Raw genomic sequence first — 16,566 nt, 5'->3', positions numbered from 1 at the left:
GCTTGTTATCATACCAAAGCTGATTTTTTTTTTTAAAGGAAAGCCTTAAGACTAAACATAAGGTCATGTCATGGCTGTGGCTCTATCACATGGGTGTTTGATGTAATTACAACAGGGAAAAAGTTACTCAGACGAGCTCGCTCCTGTTAAGATAATATACTCCATACTGGTGTGTGGCATTAGCAAACTTCTGAGAATTCCTCTGCAGGCTGTGTAGTGTGTGTCTCCCTGGTGCCCCTTATATTAAAGCCTGTTAAAGGAAACCTGTCTACCTCATGTACAGTGCCATGAAAAATATTTTCCCCCATTCTGATTTCCTATATTAGGGCCTAGTTTCAGATCTTTACAAAAAATGTTATATTAGACAGAGGGAACGGGAGTAAGCAGTCAACGTTTTAGAAACTCCCAACTTCTGCCTTGAGTCTCACCCTCTGGAGTTCAGTCCCTTGTAGTAGCGTCACAAGACCACCGGATGGCGGAAAGCATCCACTTTGTGTTTCCAGTATTCCAATACAGCCCACAGGTCTGATAGCAAAAGTAAATACTCTGATATTTTCGACTATTTCAAGCTCCTGCCACGGCACATAATGGTTTTATTAAATTCCATTTAGCATGAGGATGGGGGTGTAATTTCAAAGAAACACTGCACTGGTTGATGCACTGAAGATGCTCATTTTTATTGTACACACAGAGCACGTACACAGCGCATCAATACACACAGACGCACGCACATGCACAACATGCACACACACGCACACAAACACACACACAAACACATATACACCATGTTCACCCGATCATATAGATAGATGGTTTGATACTGTGGTTTGTGTCTTTGGAGGCCCTACTAGACTGAAGGCTCTTTTCTTTCTGGGGAGGCTACGCTCCTTCGGTGTGTGTAGCAGGATGCTGGCCATGTTCTACCAGATCATTGTGGCCGGTGTCCTGTTCTACACCTGTGTGTGCTGGGCTGGGAGCCTCTACTCCAGGAACACAAAGAGGCTCAAACTGATCCAGAAGGCCAGCTGCCACCCTCTGCTGTTGTTTTGGGTGCAGTGGGTGTTTGCCGACTCTCCCCCCCCCTCTCTGAGCCAGCCCCCCTTCTCTGCTTCCTCGGCCAGCCCTCTAGCTGCCCTCCTCAGCCTTGCCCCTGCCATGCCCGTGTTCTCCAGAAGGTAGAGCACTGACTGGCGGGTGAACCCCCAGCGTCCCACCTCCACTGGATATACTGTCGCTCTCTAACCGACCTCCTTACACTCCTTACACTCTCACACTCCGCTGCCAGGTCGGAGTACTTCAGGCGTTTCCGCTCATAGGCTGCTTCTGCCCCCTCCTCCCATGGGAGGGTGAGCTCCATAAGGAGCACCACCTTCGCCCAAGTAGAACACGTCTCCATATAAGGAGCACCACCTTCGCCCGAGAGGACCACGTCTCCATATAAGGAGCACCACCTTCGCCCGAGTAGAACACGTCTCCATATAAGGAGCACCACCTTCGCCCGAGTAGAACACGTCTCCATATAAGGAGCACCACCTTCGCCCGAGTAGACCACGTCTCCATATAAGGAGCACCACCTTCGCCCGAGTAGAACACGTCTCCATATAAGGAGCCGTCTCACAGCCTGACAGACCTGCTCAGTGTCCCTGTGCTGGAGGCCTGCTCTGTGTCCCTGTGCTGGAGCCGTCTCACAGTCTGACAGAATGTGCCGGAGGCCTCGTTTGGGGGCAGCACAGAGCGGACGGTCTCATCCGCACCAAACCATTAGCGCACGTTCTGAGGAGAAGGCAGGGTGTCATAATTGGCCCTGATCAGGAAGCGAAGCCTGGCTTGTGGTATCTTCCACCAGTCTGACCCACTGAGCGATTGGTCCTCCACACTTTCCCACGCTGTCCATCCTCCCAGACCACCTTAGCAAACTGCTAAAAACCTGCTACCTCTCCTGCGCCATCCATGGTGGGATGACCCAGAGTCTTCTGTGCCCCTCTGCTTCCCTGCTGGGGGGGTTGTGCCCCTCTGTTTCTCTGCTGGGGGGGTTGTGCCCCTCTGTTTCTCTGCTGGGGGGGTTGTGCCCCCCTGCTTTCCTGTTGGGGGTTGTACCCCTCTGTTTCCCTGCTGGGGGGGTTGTACCCCTCTGTTTTCCTGCTGGGGGGTTGTAGCCCTCTGTTTCCCTGCTGGGGGGGTTGTGCCCCTCTGTTTCCCTGCTGGGGGGTTGTACCCCTCTGTTTCCCTGCTGGGGGGGTTGTGCCCCCCTGTTTCCCAGCTGAGGGGAAGCAGTCAGGTAGAAGCAAACTGCAAACATAGAATGCATATCAGGCCACTGCTATATGTACCACAATTAAACCATCAGTGAAAGCCCAGGATATACTGGTATATTTATAAATCAATGACAAACTATGTTCTACAGCATATCCAGCAATTTACCCACCCAGATATCATTTCTGATTAACAATGCTGTACATTTTCAGCTCTCATAAAACGCCAGTAGTACAGATTCTGATGTAGTCAGCTGAAAGGAACTTCTTAGCTTACAAAGGAGATGGTACAGTAGAATGGGCACATCCAATTTGTTCAGGTGCAGGGCATAAACAATATGTAGAGTTAAAAAAATGTCTGATGTTTGAACAGACTAGGCAGAATTTGTGTCATTTCAAACAGATTGGAATATGGGTTTAACATCAGCATGCCCTTGGAGCTGAGTGAGTACGTTTAACATGGTCGGTGAAAATAGCGGCGATATGTGTTATTCAACCAATCATTTAAACAGAAACATTTACGCTCTAGACATTTGACACACCAACAGTAAAAATAACACATACAAATGCAACATTACACACTTGCACCAGCAGGCCTTATCTGATAGAAGAAAAATAATCACATTATCAGAACAGACAGAACAGTCATTACCACACGAATACCTAACACAAACGCAATTTTCCCCCATGTGGAATAAGCCGGCATTTTGGAAAAACAGAGTTGCGCGGTCTCTAATAAAAATGATTAGCATGGCTTACAGGCTCGTCACGGAACAGAAATAATATAAAATGACACCAACACAACAATCCTGTAATGTAATTACAGTATCACATTTTGCAGTAAATTATTGACTTATCAATGTTCAGTCCAAAAGCTCTTATTAGATGCCACTGTTGACATTTTTAAGTTTGGCCTTTACAATCCTTCCAGCTTCTCCCATTGTTATGCTTGGATTTATGACATGGTCAATCACTGTGGCTCTAAATTCATTCGATACAACAATATTTCTTCTACCTGCTTGACCACAACCTCAGCCACAGCCATGACCCGTCCATCAGTACCAACTGCATTGGGCTGCTCCATGTTGTCAGACACTGCTGAATGTTGTGCTGTAAAACAGCCTTTTATGTTGGGATTACCAATCGTGCTGCAATGCGACTCACCTGGGCAATGTTGCTGGAAGTGATGAGACAGAATTGCAAACATCTTGACTTCATTTCACAATCTGCATGTCTAGCAATAAGCATTGGAACATTGTACTAATACGAGACGACTGTATTGTGAAAACTGAGTGTGATTTAGAGTTGTGCACTTTGTGGGTAGGTACTGCAATTAGTGTCTTAGGGTAAGAATTTTGCCAGTCAGTTTGGCAAATTGAGTTTTCCACATTGAGCCAAAGCAATCATAACATACTGTAATGCATTTGTAATGTGTGACTGCAGATATCAGAAATGCATCTGAAAAAATGAGAAAAACTGTAGGGTCTCAGGAACATCTCAGAGACTGGATGTCATGCAAACCACACTTCTGCCCTGATTTTGGCTTAGTGGTCTAATCCATTCAACTGATGTGCAGCAGATCCAGGTTCAAACCTACAGGAAAACCATTTATTTGAGAGGTAACATAAACATACCAGCTCAATAGACAAGCAGTGCCTTTTCAAAATGTATTGAGTTGTGGTTACACTACAGCAACAGAAGCAAGCATTCATCAGACACTACACAACTTCTCTTATAATGGATTTTATTTCCACTACTGTAGATGAATGTCATTGCTTCAACTGCAGATTTTAGCCCCATGCTGATCTACTCAAATTGAGCCCAAACATAATCCCATACAGAATATGAAATAAGTACTACTGTGTCACAGGAGTTCAATACATCACACAATAATAAATCACAACAGCAAAACATTTGATATTTTAATAATTCAGGTTTAATCATTGCATATTATTGTCTGAAAATACAGAAAAATTAAAGGAAAAAAAACAATCCTAACAGAATTAATAAGGAAACTCAATCCATCATTGTTTACAGTAATGAAAGGAAATAAGTACACTGCAGTGATCATTCTGCATTCTCCCTATCAGCTGCATTTGCCCACAGAAATTTGCACATTGGAACTCTTGTGAAAATGAATGAAAGCAACTGTAAAAACTAGTAAAATGCACATTTAAGTGGAGGAGTTTGCCACTGGATTCTTTTAAAAAAGATGCAGATACAGGAGATAGAATTATTACTTCAAAAACATTTTACCCTGCCATCTTTTGGCATTATTACTCTCAATGTTATATTAATGTTTTAATAATCAAAAGTACATAAACACACCTTGAACATCTGCAATATAAATGTATTAAAATGTAAAAAAAATATCACATTTAGACAGCAAGTGCTTAACCTGAACTGCTAAAAGATATTACTCTTATGTACAGGAGTTATAATATTGGGCAGGGTGACCGAACTAATACATTACACCATCCAACAGAGGAGGACCGAAAGACGTGCCCAACGACACCAGAGGGCTGCCGGCATTGCCCCAACATCTGGGCTCCTTTGCCCCAGCTGTGGACGAATGTGTGGCTCACGCATCGGCCTCCACAGCCACATGAAGTGGCACCAGCGTCAACGACGCTGAACCCCCCCCCCCACCCCCCACCCCCCACCCCCCACCCACCCCATCCCCCCCATCCCCCCCATCCCCCGGAGCAAGCGTCATCATCGAACACAATGGACAGCTAAGAAGGTGTGATCGGGTGAGAGTGTGTTTGTGTGTGCGTGAATTTGTGAATGTGTGTGCATGCATGCGTACGTTTGTGGGAGTGACTGTGGATGTGAACATGTGTGTGTATGTGTGTGAGTGCATGAGTATGTGTGTGCCCGGATTGTGTGTGTGTATGGGTAAGAGAATGTGTGTGTGTGTGTGTGTGTGTGGGCGCGTGCGTGTGCACGCATGTATCTGTGTGTGCATGTGTGAGAGTATGATTGAGTGCATGAGTATGTGTACACACGGGGGCGTGTGTGTATGGGTAAGAGAAAGTGTGTGTGTGCATGTGTTTGTGTGAATGTGTGTGTGATTTTTTATTTGAGTGTGTGTGCAAGCAAGAGAATGAGTTTATGTATGTTTATGTGTGTGTGTGTGTGAGAGTGCCTTTGTGAATGTGTGTGTGTTTATACGTGTGTGTGTGTATGTATGGGTATGAGAATGTTTGTGCATATATGTGTATATGGTGTGTGCACGCATGTATGTGTATGCATGTGTGAGTGCATGAGTGTGTGTGTGTGCGTATGGGTAAGAGAATGTGTGTGTTTATACATGTGTGTGTGCGTGCGTATGGGAATGAGAATGTGTGTGTGTTGACACGTTTGTGTTTGTGCGTGATTGCATAAATGTGTGTGTGCGTGCGTTTGCGAATGTGTGTGTCTGTATACTGTATGTGAGTGTGTGAGTGAGAGAAAAAGTGTGTGTGTATGAGTGCGTGTATGTGTGCATGTGCGTGTGTGTGCGTGAGATTGTGTGTGTCCGTGTGTAGGTGTGTGTGAGTGACTGGGTGTGAGAGAGTGTGCGTGCATAGGTCTGTGAGTGCGTGTGCATGAGTAAACATGAGTGTATGTATTTGTGAGTGCGTGTGCATGACTGAGAGAGAAAGGGTGTGTGTGAGAGTATGTGTGTGTGATGGAGTGTATGTGAGAGAGAGAGGGTGTGTGTGTGACTGGTTGTGCGAGAGTGTGTGTAGATGTGTGAGTGCGTGTGTGTGAGTCTAGGAGCATATGAGTCTGTATATATATGTGTGAGTGTGTGATTGAGTGTGTGTGTGTATATATGTGTGTGTGTGTGTGTGTGTGCGAGTGTGTGTGTGTGTATGTGTGAGTGACAGAGTATGAAAGAGAGAGAGAGTGTGTGCATACGATTATGAGTGTGTGTATGTATGCATGCATGCGTGTGCGCGTGAGAGTGCACTGGTGAATGTGTGTCTGTTTATACATGTGTGTGCATGCGTATGGGAATGTGAATGTGTGTGTTTATACATGTGTGTGCATGCGTATGGGAATGTGAATGTGTGTGTGTTTATACATGTGTGTGCATGCGTATGGGAATGTGAATGTGTGTGTGTTTATACATGTGTGTGCATGTGTATGGGAATGTGAATGTGTGTGTGTTTATACATGTGTGTGCATGCGTATGGGAATGTGAATGTGTGTGTGTTTATACATGTGTGTGCATGCATATGGGAATGTGAATGTGTGTGTTGACACGTGTTTGTGTCTCTGCACGCATGTATGTGTGCGTGCGTGAGTCCATGAGTTTGTGTGTGTGTGTGCGTGCGTTTGTGTGAATGTGTGTGGATGTGAGTGTGTGTGTGTGTGAGAGAGAGGGTGTGTGTGTGAGTGACTGAGTATGAGAGAGAGAGAAAGTGTGTGTGTGCATACGGTTATGAGCGTGTGTACATATGTATGCATGTGTGTGTGCGTGAGAGTGCACTGGTGAATGTGTTTGTTCGTGTGTGCGAGAGATTGTGTGTGTGCGTGTGTGTGATTGGGTGTGAGAGGGTGTGTATGTGAGTGTGTGTGCACGAGTGTGTGCGTGCGTAGGTGTGTGAGTGCGTGTGCATGAGTGTACATCAGTGTGTGTATTTGTGAGTGCGTGTGCATGAGTGTGAGAAAGCAAGGGTGTGTGTGAATGTATGTGTGTGTGTGTGGATGTGGATGTGTGTATGTGGGTGTATGTGTCTATGTGTATCTGAGTGTGTGTGTGTGTATGTGTATATGAGTGTGTGTGGTGTGTGTGTGTGAGTGGGTATATGAATGTGGTGTGTGTGTGTGTGTGTGTACATGAGTGTATGTATTTGTGTGTGCGTGCATGTGTGCGAGTGTGTATGCGCACGTATGTGTGTGTATGCGTGTGTGTGTGTGTGTGTATGTGTGTGTATGTGTGTCTCTACTCCAGTTGGCAGAGGGACACTGAGGCGTCACACACTGCAAATCCAGCACAGAGGGGTGTGTGTTGAGTGAAGTGTGTGTGGAATGTGTGCAGGAGGGTCAGTGTGTCAGAGTCAGAGACGCTGTAGAAGGACAGAGTGCCGGTTGGACGGTCCACACACACTCCTACCCTGTACACGCACACTCCTCTACCATCATCATCATCATCACACACTCCTGCTCTGCGGTCGGGGGGGGAGGGCAGGTATGTCTGTTTCGTTATTATTGTGCCAGAAAGAGTAACTGAGTTTATGAGAGGGATCGTAATTACGGCAGCCCAGACTCCAGGAGTTTTTATTGTATCCAAACCTACAGTCATAACCCACTCCTTTCCTGCTGATTCCTTTATCTGTCACTGCTATATAAACCCCTCCCCTCTCAGACACACTGAACTCAGCCTCCCAGTAACAGCGCTCACACACACTCTCTCTGCACACAACCTGGGGCCGGTACTCAAATCTCTCTGGATGATCAGGATATGGCTCCTCTCTCCCCGGTGTGTGTGTCACCCTCCTGTTCCCCTCAGACAGAGACAGGTTTCTCTGCGCTGTGTTTGGATCCAGTGTGAGCTGACAGCCGTCTGCACACCAGAGACATTAATGAGATTAATTATCACTATTAATATTCACCTTATTATGTGTGTGAGAGAGAAAGGACTGTCATAGTACCTCTGTATGTGTGTTTGTGTACATGTGTGTTTCTGTTTGTGTGTTTATGTGTGTAAGAGAGAAGTCTCTCGCTCTCTCTCACACACACACACACACACACAGCAGAGTGTGTATCTATGCAAAGTGTTCTGTCGATACAGACTCACATTTCCTGGGTCCTGGTTTGGTCCTGTTCTCTCCTCCATGGTCCACACTGTAAGAACAGCAGAACAGAATTCTGAATTTTAACCATCCTTTATTTCCACTCTTAACACACCAATGACATCACATATATAAAAACAAAGGCACAATAAAACACAAAACCACGATCATATGAAAAAAACACAAATCTGTCAGAAAGGAAACTTATTCCATTCACTCACCCTGTTCCATGTGCAAAAATAGCTCCCCTCCCTCCACTGAACATAAAACACCCTTATAACACACACACTCTGAAACACACTCAGGTTCTCCATTGCTTTGTAATACTGAAACTCCACCATCACTGTGTCCCTGATCAAACCCCTAACTACAACAACCACATCTTATTTACTGCAGTGATCCCGTGCAGCACCCTCCACAGGAGATCCCCAACTCTCTTGAGTAACGCTGGTTTGTACAGTGCCCTCCATGTCCACCCCCCCCCCCCAACTCCTTCTGTGTGTGTGTGTGTGTGTGTGTGTGAGGTGCATTGTGGAAACTCTCTGTACTTACAGCAATGTGAGTGTGTCTAGTTTAGCAGCAGACAGCGCTCTCACTCCTGAGTCTCCTGGGTGATTGTGTCTCAGGTCCAGCTCTCTCAGGTGTGTGTGTGTGTGTGTGTGTGTGAGGTGCATTGTGGAAACTCTCTGTACTTACAGCAGTGTGAGTGTGTCCAGTTTAGCAGCAGACAGCGCTCTCACTCCTGAGTCTCCTGGGTGATTGTATCTCAGGTCCAGCTCTCTCAGGTGTGAGGGGTTTGAACACAGAGCTGAAGCCAGAGAATCACAGCCTCTCTGTGTGACTCTACAGCCTGACAGCCTGCAGAGAGGACACACACACCTTACATGCATTAATATAAACTAACAGGGCTGTGTGTGTCAAACACATAGCAGTGTGTTACACACCTTACACACATTAATATAAACTAACAGGGCTGTGTGTGTCAAACACATAGCAGTGTGTTACACACCTTACACACATTAATATAAACTAACAGGGCTGTGTGTGTCAAACACATAGCAGTGTGTTACACACCTTACACACATTAATATAAACTAACAGGGCTGTGTGTGTCAAACACATAGCAGTGTGTTACACACCTTACACACATTAATATAAACTAACAGGGCTGTGTGTCTCAAAACACACATCAGTGTGTTACACACCTTACACACATTAATATAAACTAACAGGGCTGTGTGTGTCAAACACATAGCAGTGTGTTACACACCTTACACACATTAATATAAACTAACAGGGCTGTGTGTGTCAAACACATAGCAGTGTGTTACACTCCTTACACACATTAATATAAACTAACAGGGCTGTGTGTGTCAAACACATAGCAGTGTGTTACACACCTTACACACATTAATATAAACTAACAGGGCTGTGTGTGTCAAACACATAGCAGTGTGTTACACTCCTTACACACATAATATAAACTAACAGGGCTGTGTGTGTCAAACACATAGCAGTGTGCTACTTTACAGCACATTAATATAAACTAACAGGGCTGTGTGTATCAAACACATAGCAGTGTGTTACACACCTTACACAATTTAATATAAACTAACAGGGCTGTGTGTATCAAACACATAGCAGTGTGTTACACACCTTACACAAATTAATGTAAACTAACAGGGCTGTGTGTGTCAAACACATAGCAGTGTGTTACACACCTTACACACAATAATATAAACTAACAGGGCTGTGTGTGTCAAACACATAGCAGTGTGTTACACTCCTTACACACAAGAAAATAAACTAACATGGCTGTGTGTGTCAAACACATAGCAGTGTGCTACTTTACAGCACATTAATATAAACTAGCAGGGCTGTGTGTGTCAAACACATAGCAGTGTGTTACACACCTTACACAATTTAATATAAACTAACAGGGCTGTGTGTATCAAACACATAGCAGTGTGTTACACACCTTACACAAATTAATGTAAACTAACAGGGCTGTGTGTGTCAAACACATAGCAGTGTGTTACACACATTACACAAGTTAATATAAACTAACAGGGCTGTATGTATCCAACACATAGCAGTGTGGTACACCCTTTCTACAGCTTCATATAAAATTAATTATGGAATTAATCATGACTATTTAAGAAAATGACCAGTTAAACTAAATTTGAACAGATTCAATTAATTTTCATAATTTTGAAGAATGTATGAATAGAAACGATTTGACGCTTCTCAAAAATATGTTTTTTCCAACTCATGTCAGATTTAAAATGGGTTCTACCAAGAGGAAGAACAGGAAAATGTTGCTTTATTTCTGTGAAGAAAAATAACTCTCTTGTCTATTTTAACATTAAAAACATTAGTAATATTAGTGCTATATTTAGTCATTATTAACATTAGTGCTGTATTTTGTCACATTGGAACCCTTTTTGATTGAAGGGGTTTGTGTTTGTACTCACCCCAGTCTCTGCACTTTACAGTGTGGGTCCTCCAGTCCAGCAGAGAGCGCTCTCACTCCTGAATCCTGCAGGTCATTGTCTCTGAGCTCCAGATCTCTCAGCTCTGAGTGAGGAGAACGCAGGACTGAGGCCAGAACATCACAGCAGCCATCTGTGAGATTACACCAACCCAGCCTGTGGAGAAACCACACACACACACACACACACACACACACACACACACACAAACATGCACACGTACACACACACACACACACACAACCACACACAACACACAAATATGCACACGTACACACACACAACCACACACATGCGCGCACACACACACACAACCACACGCACACAAACACACACGCACAACACACAAACAACAAACACACACACAGAACCACACACAACCATACACACACGCACATACACACACCACACATATAACACACATACGTATACACACACACACACGCACAACACACAAACAGACACACACAACACGCACACACACACAAGTATAACACATGCATAACACACATACATATACACACACACACACAAACATGCACACGTATACACACACACACACACACACACACAACCGCACACAACAAACATGCGCACACACAGAGACACACACACACACACGCACACACACACACACACCACACACAGACACACACACACACACAGACACACACACATACAACCACACAAACACACACACAATTGAAATTCACTGCTAATTTTCACACTGTGCACCTTGGCAGCAGATAAATGTGGAATTTCCTATTTGTACAGTACGTGCATTCCTGGGATGTACACAGTACACACAAAAACAGGAGGAGTTTATATTAATTACGATCATAAAGTATTCTGACTAATCCACAAAAAAAAAGGTTATCACTTTGCTCAATTAAAAAAAAAATCACTAAAAATAAGGAGCTAATTCAACTCAAGGTTGGGGGCCTCCTGCAAGGACTTCATTAACAAAACTGTTCCATGTTGCGATGATATCACATGGGACACAACATGATTGCAAACATATTTCATTTGCAAACACAAGAAACAGCACTAGTATGATCACTATGGTGTACTTTACCTCACCTTCAGTCTACAAACATCTTTATATTTTAAAAACATTCTATCTTCATCCAATAATGTAATCAAGGCGGCAAATGAAATACACTGCAGCGCCATCTACTGGCTGCAGAGAAACACCACAACTGATTATTGCCATTGACTGGTACTACAGGTATATGGAGGACCAAAAATGTAAAAATAATAAATAAATAAATGACTCAATAAATGAATTAATGTATAAATAAATAAATAAATACAAAAGCAAGAAAATGTAAAAAATAAATGAATGTACACAGAAATAAATTAATAGACCAAATCTGACAAATGGGTATTTGCATTTATTTCCAAGATTTATTTCTTGATTCATTCATTTCTGTGGATGTTCATTTCCATATTTATTTATTGCTTGATTAATTTATTTCTGTATATATTTATTTCCTTATTTATGTTTTGATTAATTTATGTCTGTATATATATATATTTCTGTATTTATTTCTGTATTTTTTCATCCATATGTTAATGAGGGGGCTGTCAATGAAAATATGTCATAGTGTCACAATATTTCCATTGGTTGATCGATACCAGAGTACGTAGATTCACTGTACATGCCTTGCTTCAACACCGGTTGCTTTTTACCACATTTACGTTAGTAGGGCAGAGCAGGGCAAAACGTAACACAGATTTTATTTTTTTGGTTAGGTGGTGCAGCTTGAGTGACGTATTTCAGGATAAACACTCAGAATGACCCTTGCTTTCTCTCCAACAAAAAGTTGAGGGATTTTGATAAACATTTTGGGAGATATTGCCAAATAAAAGTTTGTTTTGGTGATATGTAAGCACATTTTATTTTATTAGAAGTATTTTTGGGTGCTGTAATGTGTGTGCATATCAAAGGATCCAAATGTATGTAATCGTAAACAGTCTTTTCGTGACTAACAGATTGCATATTTTTGATAGAGCAATCAGCTCCACCTGCAGGATTAAGACATGCACGCAGACTCACAGAGCAAGGGAATGGAACAGGATTGAAAAGGGAAGACAGTCAACGGGAACTGCAGAATAATGCTGGGATAACTTCATGAGGGAAAAGAACAGGATCACATAGAAGAGTTTATGATAAACTTTACTTTGGAGCTTAAAGAACTGTGGCATACATACAGTACGGCTGCACTCAATCTCCTGAACAAGCTACCTCACTATTTCACTGACGTCTTACATTGGTTGGTATATCCTGTTTCGAAAAGCCTAGGGCTCCACCTAGTGGATAACCTGACTACACTACAAATGTACAGTATCATAAGTTTTCACCAGTTGGCAATAGGCTATGAAAAACATTTAAATGTAATCAATGGATAGATTAGAAACAGTGTTTGTATCCTAAAACATCAAACTGTATTGAGTTACCTTACTTTGTGTGAACCTTTAAAGGTATTAAAACTTAGGTTAGCTCGCCATGTCAGTTTTTGAATGGCATGTCCCAGAAATTCCATTATGGTATGAAATCATAATTAGGATGTAGGTGTGAATGGTTTGTATTAAAATGATTAATCTAGTTCTAGTTATATTTTCAGAATTGAGCCAAATAGGAAAACTGTTGTTTCCTATACAGGCAAGAGATAGCCAGAGGCTTGAGCCTGGCTGACCTAGCTGAAAATGCTAGTCCTCATTATGTGCTCTTTTGTGTGGATGCTTTGACAGTTTGTTCCAGGTAGCTGCATCACAGAGATTGACCCTGTAGTGATCAGCCATTTGGAGGAAGTGGCTCTTCGCCTGAATGTTTCACTCCATAATTCAGATTACGCCAGATCAATTGGATGCCCTTCTCACAAGCTGTCTGAGGAAGCACTGGAGAGTTATTTATTAGTTGGCTTGTCTGTTCATCATGTTGCAGCACAATTAATTAACAATAAATCCCTTGCATGTCCATGAGTTCTCAACAGGATGCTTAGCAGGGTGATCTACACTAGATCATTTAAACTTAATACACTTATGCGAAGCAAGTTTAATCCATCTATGCCTCAGTGGTGTTTCTCCCATCTCATTAGTAATGCATTCATTGGTGTTGTTCTGAGTGCACCACAGCATATCCTCAAAGCTCTTGCCTGTTTAACATGTGATGCCAGGAAAGGAATTGGGGTGCTGTCCACCAGGGGGCAGCATCGGCCCTACAGAGAGGTATTGCTGCAGCTGTGGCCCGTTACCTAACCCTGGGCTCTATAAGAGGCCTAGCTTCCAGGCCTAGGGGAGGGTGCTTTTAGATGGTGTTTGGGAGCGTGGCTATGGACAGTAATAATGACCCTGTGCTCTATATAGTAGTGATGAGTCTCCTTGTGTTCTGCTATATAATGACCCTGTGCTCTATATAGCAGTGAGGAGTCTCCTTGTGTTTCTGCTATATAATGACCCTGTGCAACCTCTACTCTCTGCCTAGCAAGACAAGTAAAGCCAACTGCTGTAGAATTTAAATGTTCTGAAATCCAGACTTTAGCTTTGGATTGGAACCACAGAAAAGTGACAAAATTAAGTGATGTAACATTGCACCCAAACAGCAGTTTGCATGTTGATCAGATTGACACTCTTCCCTAAGATGTACACACATACCATATCGACCAATAGTTGATTTTACCAACAGTAATAATATCCAAGGGATCGTTTACCCAATGGGCTACATGGGCTGCAGTCCCGGGCGGTGAGGGGGATGTTTGTTTTTTGCAACATGTGGAGCCACATCCACTGATGTAGCTTGTTGGGGACCCGTTACTGAAAACTTGCGTAGCTATTGGGTGAGCAAAGGAATAAAAGCCTCCTTGTCATGTCAAAATAAAGACACAGCATTCACAGCATCAGAACGATCGTATAAAAATCAGAACAGACAATTGAGTAAGACCTTGTTTTCGCGTAATCTGCGTAATGGGGAGAGTGTTACCCGTGAGTGGTTAGTTTATTCTCCAACAACCGGTAATGTATATCGCTTTTTTTGTCGGCTGTTCAGCGGGACATCTGCCTTTTCTCAATCCGGGTTTTCTGATTGGAAACATGCTTCTTGTCGGACTGAAGAGCATGAGTCAAGCCAGTCTCATCGAAATGCAATGCTCATCTGGTTCGCTCGCACACAGGTGCACGGAATTGACAACGAACTTAAGGAGCGCTGCGAAGAGGAGGGGAAGTATTGGCGCGAGGTCCTAAAACGAATTGTCTCCGTTATACAGTTCTTGTCAGAACGAGGTCTCGCATTCCGAGGAGGCGATGAAGTTCTCGGTTCCCCTAACAATGGCAACTATTTGGGAATACTTGAGCTACTCAGCAAGTGCGTCCCCTTTCTTGCCGAACATTTCAAGAAATATGGAAACCAGGGGAGTGGGTCTACTTCCTATTTATCCAACACTATATGTGATGCATTCATTGCAATTATGGGACAGCGAGTTCAAGCTGAAATTATTCTAATGGTGCAGAAAGCAAAGTACTTCTCTCTTGTTGTTGATTCAACCCCAGATTTAACCCATATTGATCAGCTAACATTCGTGATAAGATATGTCTCTCAGGAAGGTCAAGTCTTCGAGCGTTTTTTAAAATTCCTGCCCATATACAGTCATACCGGTGAGTCTCTTTTTCAGTCCGTTACAGACCTGCTAAATGACATGAATATTGATATAAATAATTGTAGGGGACAATGTTTTGATAATGCATCCAACACGTCAGGTGTGTACAAAGGACTAAGGGCCCGTATTCTAGAAGTAAATCCTTTGGCTGAGTGGATACCTTGTACAGCCCACTCACTCAATTTAGTCAGAGTGAACAGTGTAGATTGCTGCTCTGAAACAACCACATTTTACAGATCTGTTCACTCTTCAATTTTTTCTCGGGATCACCCCGCCGATGGAAGGTTATGATGGATGGACTTGAGCCCAATGTTAACAAACGCATAGAGACTTTAAAGGGACTGTCGGACACGAGATGGGCCGCTCACGCCCAGGCCACCAAAGCTCTCTGTGTAAACTATAAAAATATATTGAATTCGCTAATAAACATATCAGATGATGATTCTCAGAATGCTCTCACGCGTGACGAGGCGTGCTCTCTGGCTAACAAAATGAACCGATTAGAGACAGCTTTCTTGTGTATATTGTGGAACAAAGTATTACAAAGAATTCAGACAACGAGTACTATCCTCCAGAAGGTAGATGTGGATCTCGTTACGGCTGTGGATATGCTGCGATCACTGTCAGATTTCGTGGCAGGTTTACGCGACCAGTTTGGAGACCTGGAGACGCAGGCCAAGGAAATGGGAGGAACACAGGAATACAGGTCTGTGGTAACTCGGCAGGCGAAGAGAAAACGGAGAGCAGATGAGTTCAGTGCACCTGACCACATTCTAATTGGAGCTGAGAAGTTTCGTGTCGAGGTATTTTTAGTCATAACTGACAAACTAACAAGTGCTTTGCAAGCAAGACATAAGTCCTACACAGAGACTTGCGACTATTTTGGCTTTTTAACCCATCTCAAGAGCCTGTCTGTGTCTGAAATACGCGAAGCGAGCCGCAATCTTCAGAAAAAATATAGCACCGATTTACAGGATGTTTTTGAGGATGAGCTTGTTCAGTTCATTAAACTCTGTGACACAACAACTGACGATCTGTCACCAAGAGACCTGATGGTCTTACTGAGAGAGAAACAAGTCCAAAGTGCTTTCCCAAACGTGGACATTGCACTCCGAATTTATCTCACTCTTCTTATTTCAAATGCCACCAGAGAAAGATCATTTTCCAAGTTGGGCATTATTAAGAACAGACTGAGGGCATCCATTGAGGAAAATAGACTGAACGGGTTGACCATTCTGTCCATTGAGTATGATCTGCTGCGCCAGCTGGATTTTAAGGATTTAATTAAGGATTTTGCATCAAAGAAAAGCAGGAAAAAGGCCTTTTAATGACATCACTGAAGAGTCAGATTTTTAAAAATATGTTAGTTTAAGTCTTGAAT

At 43.3% G+C, this 16,566-nt stretch overlaps 1 pseudogene; it reads right to left on the bottom strand.

Moving 5' to 3' along the window:
* The window catches only part of LOC118218885, a 141,076-nt pseudogene that overhangs the window by 96,984 nt on the left and 27,526 nt on the right, over positions 1-16,566 (bottom strand).

The sequence above is a fragment of the Anguilla anguilla genome, chromosome 19 (genome assembly GCF_013347855.1).
Source record: "Anguilla anguilla isolate fAngAng1 chromosome 19, fAngAng1.pri, whole genome shotgun sequence".
Lineage (NCBI taxonomy): Eukaryota > Metazoa > Chordata > Actinopteri > Anguilliformes > Anguillidae > Anguilla > Anguilla anguilla.
The sequence above is the reverse complement of the archived record's forward strand: the minus strand, read 5'-3'. Positions and strand labels throughout refer to the sequence as shown.